Source organism: Echinops telfairi, unplaced genomic scaffold (genome assembly GCF_000313985.2).
Source record: "Echinops telfairi isolate 266 unplaced genomic scaffold, ASM31398v2 ScPeMD7_7424;HRSCAF=8462, whole genome shotgun sequence".
NCBI classification, from domain to species: Eukaryota; Metazoa; Chordata; class Mammalia; order Afrosoricida; family Tenrecidae; genus Echinops; species Echinops telfairi.
In genome coordinates, this window is record NW_022111324.1 from 64,673,455 (window position 1) to 64,686,517 (window position 13,063).

Consider the following 13,063-nt stretch of genomic DNA (forward strand, 5'->3'; position numbering starts at 1 on the left):
ATTTTTGGTGATTATTATTTAGCTGATCCTCATGAGAAAAGTAAGCTAAGAAGTTTTGCTTGGTTTATTTTTCAAATCTTCCCTTCATCTTCTTTGGGTCTTTCAAATTCCCTAGAATAAAACCACTGAATGATCCTTTGGTCTCTCAGGCATGCTTTCCCCACTCACACTGCACACTGTCTCTAACGTAAATGAGGCAGGATGTCTACGTGGAGGGAAGACAGTCAATGGGACCCTTGGTTCCATCACTCACTAGAGATGTGGGGGTTGTGGGGTGCCATCAAGCCAATGGTAACTCATAGCGACTTTATGTGACAGAGCAGAGATGGCCCAGAGAGTTTTCTAGGCTATAATTTTTACAGAAGCAAATCATTTATAAGAAGAGGAACACAATAGCTTTCTCAAAAGAGTAATGGGAGAATCAAATCAATTAGGAGAACATCTAAAGCATGTGGCATCGTGCCTGGTTAAATAGTAAAGTGAAGCTAATAGTGTGTTAACACTAAAATCAGTTTTATATATTAATGAGACATTAATGATAACAATGTTGAGTGGAGAATCTTAAAATTGGACTCTGCCCTATCAAATAACTCGGAGACAACAACTTTCAATAATCACAAATACTCGCTGAGCACTCGCAGTGTGTCAGGCACACTTCTCTTAGTCTTTTACATGAATTAACTCATTTAATATTCACAGCCATTACATGAGGACAGTTCCATTTTTCCAATTAAAGATGAGGTAACAGAGGCTTAGGGAAGATCAGTTACTTTCTCTAGATCAGCAAAGCTAGTAAGTGACTGAGTCAGAATCCAAACCCAGAGCTGTGATGTAAAGGATCTGTCAACGTCACATTTTTTCACATAAGACAGCATCATATAGACCAATTGGTAAGTGCAAGTAGTCTGTTAGGAGTAACGATGCATTATGCCAATTCTTCCTTTCTAATTTAAGTCGATGCAGCTGCATTTCCAAAGGAATGGCTCTTACTAACATTGGGCTTCTCTAATGTAGGAACAAAGCAATGCAATACAAGTTAAAAGCTTTGGTGATTATGAAGAGCCTCAGGTACATGGGTACCCCTAAAAAACAGATTTTTTTAAAGCTATGTATTTAAAAAAAAACAATCTTATCACCTTGGCTGTACTCTCCATTACATTTGATACATTTGTTGAATCTATGATTCCATTCTTGGAAACATGTTTCAAACTCATCTGTTTGGATGGCTGACAGCACCTCCCTCGTTTTTTCTCTTCACCTTTTCTACATAGTCAAATCTCTGTCCTTTCACGTCCCTCTTCATTTGAGGAAACAAAAAGGAGTCACACAGAGTGAGGTCAGGTGAGGGAGGTGGGTGAGGGAAAGAGAGGCATGCGCTTTCTTATTTTTTGCCAAAACCTGGCACATGGAGATGGCTGCGTGAGCAGGTGCATTGTTCTGGTGGCAAAACCAGGCCCCTGTCTGCCACAAATCAGGCCTTTTTATTGTTGCACACTGTTATGCAATCTTATCAGAACCTCTAAATAGAAAGCTTGATTAACAGTCTGACCTGGTAGAATGAACTCCAAATGCACTATCCTCCTCACATCAAAAAACAAATGAGCATCGTCTTGATAATCTTTGATTTCACTTGACAATTTCTTTTTGGGGTGAGGTAACAAGGGCGCCTTCCACTGGCTTGATTGATGTTTGCTTTCGAGGTTGTAAAAATAGCACCATGGTTAGTCACCAGTAATGGCCTTGGAAAAAAAGTCTGGGTCGCTTTGGTGCTGTTCTTTCAAAGCACAGCATGTTTCCACTCGACACTCTCTTTTTTGCTCACTCAGAACCGGAGGCAGAAATTTCGCAGCGACCCTTCTCATTCCCTAATCTTCTGTTAAAATTTGCTGAACCGAGTTCCAAGATAGTCCAGATATCATCGGTCTTCGAGCACAAGTGCACACATTTTGTCAACATTTTCATCCATTCTGGAAGGTGATTGACGTCCAGAACGAGGTTTTTCATCAATCAACATTTCCCCTTTTTTGAAACGAGAAAACCACTTGTACACTTGAGCTTTTCCCATAGCACTGTCCTTATAAGCTGTGTTCAACATGACAACAGTTTCTGCAGCATTTTGCCTAAGCAGGAAACAAAATTTCACAGCCCAAAGCTATTCTCTGAAAAAATGAGGTTCAAATGAAACTGCTTTTACGGAAAAAATTCACTGTGGCCAGAGAGAACCTTCCCAGGAGACACTACTGGGTGCACTAACTTGGGTGAGTTACTGGATGCTCACCTAGTGGGAAAAATTTGTATGATGAAAACTCCACCCAGCAGTTTTTTTCTGGGTTTTGGGGGGTTACCCCTTCATATGTGGTTGTGTATTATATATGTGTACGTCACCCATTGGTATAACCATCACTATCCTTACCATCATTTCATCATCACAACCCACTGCCACCCAGTTGATGCCAACTTATAGCAACCGAGTTTCTAAGGTTTTAAGTATTTCCACGAACAGTAGGTCCACACGGTTGGTTGGTGGTTGGCAGGCCAATGGGTAGCCCATTATACCACCAGGGCTCCTTATCCCTCCATCACGTTATTATTTAATCATCACACTTCCCGGGAAGTATGCTAACCATTCACATAAGTTTTCTACAATCTATGTTTCTGGGAAAGAAAAAGTTGAAAACCACTAAGATACTCTATACTTTTTCTTGAAAGTCCACCATACTTGCCTCTACTGGCCACAGTGGTGAAAAGGGAAACCGATAAAAAATCCAAACCATTGTAGTCAAGCAGACCTCAACACGTGGTAAAGCCAAGCTTTAGAAATGCACTCACTCCATAAGGATTCTAAAGGCTATGGCCAGATGGAAACAGAGTGCCAGGTGCTTCTTCTAAAATACTTCTGGGTGGATTTGAACCACCAGCCTGTCAATGAGCAGCCTAGTGTTTAACCAGTTGCACCACCCAGGGACTCCCAAAGTGAAAAAAGAGGAGGAATGGAAATAATATTTACTAACATCTATCTTGTATCAAGCACCTGGCTAGGTTCTTTACAGATATAATCTCATTTACACCTCACAACTAACCTAAAATGTACCTGTTATTATTATTTTAATATGAACTTTACAGTTAAGGAAACTACATGCAGGATCACAGAGTTTAAAAAGTATAACCTCAGGATTTTAACCAGACCCATATGAATTCTTTGTGCAGTACCCTTCGGATAGGCTTACGATCCCCACCCTCCCCCACCTTTCATTCCCCACCTCACCCCTCCAAAATAGCTCACCGCCACAAGTTAGTCCTGACTCCCAGTGAGCCTACGGGACAGAGTAGAATTACCTGTGTGGGTTTCTGAGACTGTCACTTGTTACTGGAGGCGAAAGCCTCTGTCGCCTTTCACCCATGGAGCTCTTGGTAATTTCAAACTGCTGACCTTGCAGGTCACAGCCCAGCACATAACCACCACACCATCAGGGCTCCAAACTAAGTTTTCCTAAACTGAATTACTTCCCCCTACTCTGTGTATAAATTCTCCTTTTCGTATACTATTCACCAGAAGACAGAAGTTCTCGAAAGAATGCCAGCGTGGAAATCCCAAGTTCTACTCCTGGTTTTACACCTCACAAGCTACGTAACTTTACACGAGTCATTCCAATAGTAGCTTATCCAAGGAATTCTCGTGTCTATATATGGAAATTCAGAAACTTTTATACTCTAGGATTTCCCTAGAAATAGGTTGCAGACACCCATAGTCCGTCCTATGATATCAATTCTACCCACAGACTTTTTGTCTGCCTTTGGGAGGGAAGATTCTGGAGACGTGCCCATCACACTGACGTGTTTACTGTCTGCACCATCAGATGAGCATGGCTGAGGAGAAGGCTGGCTGGGAAGTGTGAGAAAGTCATTCACCACACAGCTGTCCCTGCCTGAACAGTACCATGGATAAAGGGAGTCCCTCCCGAGAGATCTCTATTGGCATTTAGTCTTCATTTTTTTCTGTAGAGAAAAATGTCCTATCATTGTGAAGAATGGACTGCCTTCTCTATGCAACTGCTCCAAATCCAACTGTGGACAAAATCCACCTGACAAACCCCCTTAACTGCTTTGATTCAGTTCTTAACGGAGATTAGTTGTTGGAAGGTCACAGAGAAGCCAACCTCCTGCACATTGTAGTTTGGGATTTCAAAGCTTTCACTACTAAGGGAATCTCCTTGCTTGATGCCCCGTCCCTCCATACCATTTAATCAATGAATCAACAAATAGTGACTGAACAAGCCTTCCCTGGGGTCTGCAGGTCACTTCAGATGTGCCTCTCTAGTTCAATAGAAAGAGAAAGAAAAACAGATTTTTCGGACTCCTCTGAAAACCACTGCTGGCATCAAAAGACTGTGGGTCTCCGGCTTCTCTATTCTTCCCTTCCTAGCACCAGCCTGTGCCACAAAGAAAGAACAAAACCGCTAGGAGCTGAGAGACTATGCAGGGATTGGAAAAGAAAGAAAGAGGGAGGGAGAGAAGAGGGAAGGAAGGGAAAGGGGGAAAGAGGGAGAGAAGAAGGAATGGGATGAGGAAGTGAGGGGAGGAAAGAAAGAAGGAAGGGCTAAAAGAATAAAAGAGTTTCAGGAAGGTTAGAAGATACTGTGAACATGTAGAAAGCTTGCCAAGAAACGCTGCTTTGATGGACAAGGCCTTCTATGTGGACTGGTTCTGAATGGTCACTGCTTGCTAGTCTATCTGATTATCTCTCATTTCTAGCTTTTAGGATCGAGGTGGTTTTGTCTGCCTTCTACCTGCACGTGCTTTTCTACTCTCAACTCCAGCAACGGGAGGATATATCAAAGGTGTATCAAAGGTGGGCTGAGTGCTCAGAGTATTGGAAATCCTAAGTAAAATGTTAAAACTCAATCAATAATTTTAAAACTAAATAATTTTCATCAAATGAAGACAGATACACTACTTCTTACTATTGACATGATTAGGTTCCAAAGACTAGAGGATTATGCCAACATTGGTATTAGACAAAAATGGGGGATCACCACATCAGATCACAAAATGAAGGATGACTACATTATTGCATAATTGCCACACAGTATCATTATCCAATTTACGAACCACCCAAAGTCAGCGTCCAGCCAAGATGATGTACGCCTTTAATCACCACAGCCACCAAAACTCTCACCTCGAACCTCAAAGTCCCTTACTGTCAGATGTAGATTGCTAATTCAAAATAAACCGCATGCTAGATTTGTTTTACTAATGCCATCAATGCAAAATGTCAGATAATGAGATGACTAAGTGAGGAGTAGGTATACAATATATAATAAATATAAATAATAATAACAACATATTACTTTAGAAATTTAGTATTCTTTTTATTTCTTATTTAAGATAATGCTCTAGGCTACAAAACCATGATGTCCCAAATGATAACAAGCTACAAAAGTGGGCACTTGTCATACAACTAGACATCTATGAAAATTATCTTTCTCTGGCCCAACATTTAGAGCAGAGTTCTACAGGATCATATGCTTTCTCAACCACAAAAAGAATAAGAAGAAAAAACATGTACCATTTATTGAGCAGTTACCATGTCCCAAAGATGACAGTAAGTATTTCCTATGTGTTATCTTATTTAATCTTGTGAATCAGTGGGCATGCACTGTTATCCACAGTTCACACACAAGCTGTGGAAGCTCAGAGAGCTGAACTCACTTGAGCCATGATCTTAAACATAGTGGGACTCAGTGCAAAGACTCTAGCCCCAGGACTGACATTAAAGCCCCCGTACTGAAACTTTCAGTCTTACCAGTCAGCTTGGAGCGCTGAGGCCAGGAAAACTAAATACGATGTCTTCCTTATCCAAAATCTCACTTGACCTTGGTGTTTCTATATCTGCTCTTCACTGTTCCTTCTGTAACTCAACCATTAACTACTACAGTTTTATCTATCTGTTTCTTTGGGATAGGCATAACTGGTATTAGAATAGCAAACAAACATGAGGTCACAGATTTGAGCATGACATTCTAAAGGATTTCATTGCCTACAACCGATGTAATCGGGGCATCAACCTCGTAAAGTGCTCAAATGAAAAAAAAAAAGCTGCTTAAATATAAGTATTTTGTTAAAATGCGACACTTAGAGACCTAAATAATGTCCAGATAAAAGTCTGGAGTATGTGTAGAGAAGGCTGCCAGTTTTACATGTGTACTTGGCTTTAAAAGTATCCCCCTCATGCTTCTTCATGGGGTAACTGGTGGGATCACAGATGAGATATGTGCAGAAAAACCAACATCTCAAATTCTATCACCCACTGTAGACATCGCTACAGTGTGTATGATTCAGCACCTATTCAGAAGGGTCTACATGCCAACTCTGGTCAATCATAAGTATGCCATTAACTTTCAAGATGATATGATTATGTATAACCCTAATATATGGAAGGAGGTGTGACTCAAGAGACCTGTTCAGGTCTGATCACCTTCGGCTCCAATACACCCAGACAGACCTATTCTTAGAGTGCCCAAGGGTGTAGGAAACTCACTCTTTCTTCCTGCCTCTTGTGTACCGATCAGGTCATCCCTCTAAAAACGGGATAGAGAGGCAGCTGCCATTCTCATCGCCCCCTTTCCCCCCAACCGTGACTACTAGACTGTCTTCTTTCACTTCTTTGGCTATTCACACCTGGTAGCAGCACACCAAACATCCCATGCGGCAGCTTTATACACAACTTGACACTTGGTTACCATTTACTAATATCTTGGTAGTTGGAGGCATATTTACCTATATCATATACAGAATGCATGTCTACCAGAGAAATTCTAGTCCTTTTGGAATAAGCAAAGGTCTGAGCAGATGAACACCCAAGGTTAGGTTCACACTCCCCAGGTCAGCTGCAGGCATGTATACCTACCCTATTACTGAAGTTGCTTCTCAAGCAAATAATAGTTTTCAGAAAGAGTAAAGTTACAAATTGATCCAAAGGCTTGGAGAGGTGAGGGCGGGGGGTGGGCAGAAAGACAGTTGCATCTGGCCTAAAAAGCCCGAGGAACCAACTGACCTATTCTCCTGATGTCAAAGCTGGAGAACTTCAACTACGCAGTTAGCGTGACCTTCCACGAAGGAAGCCCTGAGTAAGCAAAGAGATTGTCCTTCTGGCTGTCTCTAAAACAAAGGTACTTACCAGCGAGAGCGCCACCAGTCACCACACTTTCCAGAGAATCACTTTGGCCCCCTTTCTCCATAGAAGCCGAGTGGGATCTGCCAGTTTGTAGAGGTAACTACTTGGGTGGGAATAGAAGGGGGAGGACGAAAAGCAAGGCTTTCCCTTTAAAACTGAACAGAAGCTGATACCATATCACATGACCTTTTACCGTAATTTCTATTAAAATCATTTCATGTCTGGTTGCCTCTGCTCTCCTGGCTCATTTGTATTGTTTACAACAAGTCATTGCACTGGCAGTTAGAGGTGCGGAATCCATGGTTACCCGTTTTTACATTCACTAGTTAAATGGAATGCAGCTCGGCTGTGGGTTTCAGAGCGCAAGCTCTTAAGAAACCACAATCCAGCTATCAATCAGGCTAATCTGAGAGAAATTAATCTTATAAACACCAGTATCATTGCATATTAAAAATTGATAGAAAGGGGGCGCAGCTTTGATTGCTTGGAGTTACAAAAGTGGACAGGCTGAGATTTGGCTGAAGGGTCTCAGGGTGCTCCGGCTGGCATCAAATCTGATACCCACCCCTGTTGTGCATCTGAAAAGCTTTCAAGGGGAACAAGACCACCCTTTCAGACAAGTCCACCAACCCCTTCCAAATGTTCACATGTATCATACTTGCATGGACTTAGAATACACATAGTGCCTCAGCGCAAGCTAACCCGACTGAAATCCCTGCAAAGTAACTTAAACAGACACATATACGAGACAGCAGAACACCAGCCCAACAGCACTGGGTCGGGTTCAATGAAGACAAAACCTCCATGAGCTCTTTATGAGTAAATGACAAGAGCAAACTCATATGTTTTATTGAGAACAAAGAATGATATAAAATCCTTCCACTGCCCATGGATTAATGTTGCTCTTTCTTTAAAATGCATTCCCCCCGCAACGAACTAATTTCTCAAAAAGAAACTGGCCAACAAGTACAATTCCTAATAAAAATTTAGAAGTTGTACAGTTTAATGCCCAGAATAATTGTCCCACAAGTCACATTGAGAAGCCTAGGGAAAGCAGCAAATAGTTAAAGCCAACCTATTACAACCCCATCTACTGCAAAGTCACTGTATCAGAAGCTAGAATTGATTTGTCTCCTCCGAACGAAATGAAAATGAATATAACATCAACGTCGGAAAAATCCCCCCTGCCCTGCTAATCGGATATTGTATAATGGTTGATTGCAGTTTTGCCCGGTACTATTGCTGCCTAAATCATACATACTTACACGTTCTGGTTCTTCCAAGAGTTTGGTGCAGTTTCAAGGACAAATGTCTTAAGGAAGCCTCTCCACTGTGCAGCAGGGAGCCTAGCTCGGATCTGATGACAGGAGCGCGCTGCTAAATCTGACAGCAGAGAAGGAAACTTCCTACGTGAAGAGCAGATCTTGGAAAGTCTCGGGGTTCAAAAGGCTGCTGGAAATGTGCTGGGTGATTTGCTCCTGGTTGTGGAAACACAGTAGCAGCTGATCTGTGTTTGCAGCCCTGCAGAAAGGAACCTTTACTGAAAACCAATGGCATCACATTTCAGCGGAGCCCGTGCCAAGCGCGGGAGAGCAAGGCAACCTTTGACAACTTCACACGATTCCAACCAGCAGACTTACCACAGGTCAGGGAGGAGTTTGCAATGTGTCTGCCCGCTGGGTTTCGCCCCGGGCATGTTAGCGTGAGTACCTGGGAAACCACACACAGGTGAACCTGGGAAACCACACACAGGTGACCGGCTGGCTGTCAGCAACCATGTGAGGTGCTCCCTGGACTGGCGGTCAGGGGAGTCTCCCTCTTTCTGTTGCACTGACCTACCACCTACCATATTTTAATAGAATCTTTTTTTTAAATGAATACAGATTTGAAATGATATTTCCCCACTGTTTGTTATAAGCCTGCAAATCCACAGTGTGTAACTAATCCTGTGCTGAGTAATTAGACCCCTCAGAAAGATGTTCCTCACCAATAAACTGAGGCAAAAATAATACTCATATAGGATTAAGTGGTGTCGTACCTCATTCTGTATTTTGTCTCCGATTCAGAGGCTGGCCTTTGAAATAACATGCCTGGTGTCTGTTTCTCTTTTCTCCCTTTTCTTTTTGGTGGTTGTGAGGGGACGGGGTGGGTGGGGTGTGGGGGGGGGCACTTCATTCTTGCTCAGTAGGGGTGGCAACTAAACTTCATGCCAGTCATGCTTACTGTTATCCTGAGACTGTAAGGATAGGAAGAGTAGGCGAGTGATGCTGTTTACCAGCAGGATTACCTTCATGGACAAGCGTGGACATTCTGGACTTGCCAATTCTAGCAGTGAAAGTTAAGAGAGAAGCTGATGGACTGAGGCGGGGATGGAGAAGGGGTGGAGGGTGGCCACTGGTGCCTCTCCCAACTGAATCCAAGTCTTCAGTATCCGTGGGTTTCTCGCTGCCCTTCATTTGACTTCTGTCCCTGTGGCAAGTCTAGGTTACGGTAGACTATGTGGTAGTTTCTCACTATTGTGCCTTTTGCTTCAAAGGGCAGAAATCAGAACTGACAGTTTCACAAAAGGCCGTGCTAAATGTGTCAAGCAGTACAGGGAAGTGTTCTCCTATTTATCTGAAAGCTGACCCTGGGCAACTGGTGAATTAGCCAAGGCCCTGGCTTTTCATTTCGGCCACACGATTGTTCCGACATAAAGATAATTCTCATACATTTGAGAGCCAACATAATGTCATGAAGGATCGGGGCTCTGGTGCCAGAGAGGTTTAACTTCTGATCCTGACTCTACACTTTTCTACCTGTGTGGGTTGGGAGTTGCTTTAAGATCTCTGAACTTCTGCTTCCTTGTCTGTGAAATGGAGACAATACATCTATGATACAAGATAAGTGTGCCGATTTAAAGGAAAGGTTGGTCAAGTGCTGAGTATGGTGCCTGGCATGCAGGCATTTGCAAACATTTCCTGAGCTTTCTCTCGAGGCGGATGCAGTGCCAGACAGTGGGGTACACAGTCCATTAAGACATGGTCTCCAGGCTCATGGGAGTTTGGCAATTCCTATGGATCATCTACTTTCTCCGGTCACTTGGGTTGTCTGTACTAGGGTGTGGACAAGCATTTTCCAACTCTTTGTCTCATCTCATCTCATCAGGGAACAATGCTGTGAAATAGATAAAACTAGATGCTGCCCCCGGGCTTGGAAGCATTTAGTTGCTAGGCCATGGGTTGGAGCCAATGTGACAGCCGTGAGCCCCAACACATCCCTGACTTACTAACTGGGAGACTGAGGCGTGAAAAGTGGGGGTCACACAACTAGTCATTGGTCTCAAGAGCTGCAACCCAAGTTCTCGATGCTATTGAACACTCTGCAGCGTGCACATATGAATTGCCACACAGCATTCTTTTTTGGTGCAGTTCTATAGTTGGTCATCTTAACGTTTTTTGTGTATGTAGATCGAGCTTCCCTAAAGGTAGTATACATTCCTTAAGGTGAGAAATTATAACAAAAAATGACTCAGTATTCTCAGACCCAAACCAAAGCCAACCCAAGGCTATCAAGTTGGTCCAAACCCGTGGAAACCCTCTGGGTCCGAGTAGACCTGTTTCTTAGGATTTCCAAGGCTGGAGATCTTTACGGGAACAGACTACCCCATCATCCTCTGATGGATCACGTGGGGGGTTTGAACCGCCAATCTATGGTTAGCAGTCCAACGCTTATCTAGAATAATAGCTAAGCATATCACATGTTTGACAATTTCTTTCTAAATATCAAAGAACCTCAAGCTGGGTGGATTTTGCTTCTTGCGATTGCCCTCCTAGGAACCAGATGTCTCCAACAAAGGGCTGTACGGAAGCTGGTTGTAGCCTCGCAGGGCCCTGTGCTCCCCATTAGCTCCAAGTAACTCGGGGTAGATCTCGGTTTTAAGCAATGCCTTCTAATGAAAGCATCTAAAGGTTGTTTAGTGTATGTTCTGTACCGTGAGATCCTGGTGAATTTTACTGAAAGTAATTAATTATTTATTTTTAGATTCAATACTGAGCCCAAGATAGCCCTTCCTTTCCAGGTTCACTCCAGTGAGTCAACAGATTACAGAGGAGAGTGTACGGTTCTGTGATCAGTATCCTAAAAATCAGAGTAGGCAGGACACACATCCAACCTGGGGTAGGATCCAGAATCCAGCAGAGTTTGGGAATATATCTTTGTGTGTATTGATATACATATATATTCTGTAAATATATATAGGAAATTATATATATATATATATATATCACAGAGTTCACTGAAAAAATTCCATTAACTTTCAATTCAACTTTTCCCTAACCTTTTGAAAACCCTTCATTGTGTGTGTGTTGGTGTGTGTGCCTGTGTGTGACCAGCACACATGTCTTCAGTAATGTTAGACACCTATCCGTGACTCACCCATGAAAATATCCTTGAACTGAGACCCGGATTGTTTCGGGAACTTGGGAGTTCTAGCTGATGCATTACACTAATTCGTTTGAATGCTAACGCCTGAAAATCTCTTTTTAATGGCGGTCATATCGTAATTTATAAGTATGTGCTGCCAAACAATGATGTCGTCAGCCTTAACCCAAATCCAGGAAGTCTACTCTAATACCAGTGGCATGGCAAAAGTGCAAATGACAGGCATTGTTTGAAACAAAGAAAACAATTATGGGAGACATTATTTTTGTTTCCAAAATCATGTACTTGCTTATTTAGAGAGGTTGTGGCCATCTGTAAGGCAAACTAAACGCGCTCCCCCAGCACTGGCACTGCATACGTTAGAATTATCGGGCGTGCTAATATCTTATATATTTAACTGGCCAGCTGCATACTATTTCCTGCTTCCTCTCTAAATAAAGGAATCTGTAAAGTACCTACCACAGTGCTTAGTGCTTGGTCCACTCGGGAGCTTAACTGAGTCTCCCACGGGTTGACCAGACCTAATGGTCAGCGTGAAGGCCTGGTTGGCCCAATGACTCTCCCTCAGCACCTACTGCTTGTTTTTATTAGTGTTGACCAGTCAAGTCCAACTCCTGGAGACCCTGTGTGTGCAGCAGGACTGCTCCAAGGAATGACCCCTGGGGGAAAACGCCCCCGGCCTTGCCTTTAAGGCCCCACTCCAAACCCAGACCAAACTCAACTGCCATCCAGGGTGTTATTACCACTCAAAGCGACCCTGCACGGCGGGTACAACTGAGCCTGTGGGTTTTTGAGCCTGTAATGCTTTCCAGGAATAGAAAGCCTGATATTTCTTCCAAGGCGCAGCTGGGAGTTTGGAATACTGTCCTTGTGGTTAGCAGCCTACTCCATCAACAGGCTCCACTGGGGAGGCACCAATCGCCAACCTTTCAGCCAGGAGCCAAGCACTTAACCCACCTATCAGCACTTTTAGGTCTGAGTCTCTTTTTAACTTTCACGATCATCTAGAGAAGTAGATTCTCTTATTATTCCCAGTTTCATAGATGATAAAAGCTCAGAGAATCAAATAATTCTACTGGATTATTTAAGCAATAAATAGCCACATAGAAATTTTCAACTGCCAACTCTAACTCTAATCCCCAACATTTCCACATAAGGTACTACAGTTGCCCTTTGGGAAGCCGATGTACATATTAATTTCCATTATATTCCTTTTCACTTCCCGCCCAAATCCTCTCCCTCTGCCATTAAGTCAAGCTGACTCACAGAGACCCTGTTTAAAGCTTCCAGGGCTCTACGTTTTTACAGGAGCAGAAAGCCCCCTCTTTGTCGAATGGAGTGGGTTGGAAGTAATCCTCAGCCCAACAAGGAACCCAGTACTCAACCAGGGTTCCCACAGCTCACTTACTTACAGGCAAGGTTCTCTCTCTCTCTCTCTCTCTCTCTCTCTCTCTCTCTCTCTCTCTC

General features: G+C 43.1%; 1 protein-coding gene across 4 annotated transcripts in view; it reads right to left on the reverse strand.

Annotated features, from left to right (window-relative positions):
• Nucleotides 1-13,063, reverse strand: part of ESRRG (estrogen related receptor gamma) — a 710,000-nt gene that overhangs the window by 689,111 nt on the left and 7,826 nt on the right. The window contains exon 1 of one of the 4 annotated variants that reach the window (XM_045298143.1): nucleotides 8,440-8,608. The exons of the other annotated variants lie outside the window; for them this stretch is intronic. The gene's annotated coding sequence lies outside the window, so the exon portion shown is untranslated. Of the gene's footprint in view, nucleotides 1-8,439; nucleotides 8,609-13,063 lie in introns of those variants that run through there. 4 annotated transcript variants of the gene reach the window in all.